Raw genomic sequence first — 2,069 nt, forward strand, 5'->3', positions numbered from 1 at the left:
TCCTATGCTGTAAAGAGCAATACTGCATAGGAACCTGGAAGGTTAGGTCCATGAATCAAGGCAAATTGGAAGTGGTCAAACAGGAGATGGCAAGACGAACATCGACATTCTAGGAATCAGTGAACTAAATGGACTGGAATGGGTGAATTTAACTCAGATGACCATTATATCTACTACTGTGGGCAGGAATCCCTTAGAAGAAATGGAGTAGCCATCATGGTCAACAAAAGAGTCCGAAATGCAGTACTTGGATGCAATCTCAAAAATGACAGAATGATCTCTGTTCATTTCCAAGGCAAACCATTCAATATCACAGTAATCCAAGTCTATGCCCCAACCAGTATCCCTGAAGAAGCTGAAGTTGAACAGTTCTATGAAGATCTACAAGACCTTTTAGAACTAACACCCCAAAAAAATGTCCTTTTCATTATACGGGACTGGAATGCAAAAGTAGGAAGTCAAGAAACACCTGGGGTAACAGGCAAATTTGGCCTTGGAATACGGAATGAAGCAGGGCAAAGACTAATAGAGTTTTGCCAAGAGAACGCACTGGTCATAACAAACACCTCTTCCAACAACACAAGAGAAGACTCTACACATGGCTATCAGTAGATGGTCAATACGGAAATCAGATTGATTGTATTCTTTGCAGCCAAAGATGGAGAAACTCTATACAGTCAGCAAAAACAAGACCAGGAGCTGACTGTGGTTCAGATCATGAACTCCATACTGCCAAATTCAGACTTAAATTGAAGAAAGTAGGGAAAACCACTAGACTATTCAGGTATGACCTAAATCAAATCCCTTATGATTATACAGTAGAAGTGAGAAATAGATTTAAGGGCCTAGATCTGATAGATAGAGTGCCTGATGAACTATGGACGGAGGTTTTTGACATTAGACAGGATACAGGGATCAAGACCATCCCCATGGAAAAGAAATGCAAAAAAGCAAAATGGCTGTCTGGGGAGGCTTTACAAATAGCTGTGAAAGAAGAGAAGCGAAAAGCAAAGGAGGAAAGCAAAGATATAAGCATCTGAATGCAGAGTTCCAAAGAATAGCAAGGAGAGATAAGAAAATCTTCCTCAGCGATCACTGCAAAGACATAGAAGAAAACAACAGAATGGGAAAGACTAGAGATCTCTTCAAGAAAATTAGAGATACCAAGGGAACATTTCATGCAAAGATGGGCACAATAAAGGACAGAAATGGTATGGACCTAACAGAAGCAGAAGATATTAAGAAGAGGTGGCAAGAATACACAGAAGAACTGTACAAAAAAGATCTTCACGACGCAGATAATCACGATGGTGTGATCACCCACCTAGAGCTAGACATCCTGGAATGCGAAGTCAAGTGGGCCTTAGGAAGCATCACTACAAACAAAGCCAGTTGAACTATTTCAAATCTTAAAAGGTGATGCTGTTAAAGTGCCACACTCAATATGCCAGCAAATTTGGAAAACTCAGCAGTGCCACAGGACTGGAAAAGGTCATTTTTCATTCCAGTCCCAAAAAAAGGCAACGCCAAAGAATGCTCAAACTACTGCACAATTGCACTCATCTCACACGCTAGCAAAGTAATGCTCAAAATTCTCCAAGCCAGACCTCAACAGTATGTGAACCATAAACTTCCAGATGTTCAAGTTGGATTTAGAAAAGGCAGAGGAACCAGAGACCAAATTGCCAACATCCGTTGGATCATAGAAAAAGCAAGAGTTTCAGAAAAACATCTATTACTGCTTTATTGATTATGCCAAAGATCTTCACGACCCAGATAATCACGATGGTGTGATCATTCACCTAGAGCTGGACATCCTGGAATGTGAAGTCAGGTGGGCCTTAGGAAGCATCACTACAAACAAAGCTAGTGGAGGTGATGGAATTCCTGTTGAGCTATTTCAAATCCTAAAAGACAATGCTGTGAAAGTGCTGCACTCAATAGGCCAGCAAATTTGGAAAACTCAGCAGTGGCCACAGGACTGGAAAAGGTCCGTTTTCATTTCAATCCCAAAGAAAGGTAATGCCAAAGAATGCTCAAACTACTGCACAATTGCACTCATCGCACAC

The sequence above is a fragment of the Bison bison genome, unplaced genomic scaffold (genome assembly GCF_000754665.1).
Source record: "Bison bison bison isolate TAMUID 2011002044 unplaced genomic scaffold, Bison_UMD1.0 scf7180017864472, whole genome shotgun sequence".
NCBI lineage: Eukaryota > Metazoa > Chordata > Mammalia > Artiodactyla > Bovidae > Bison > Bison bison.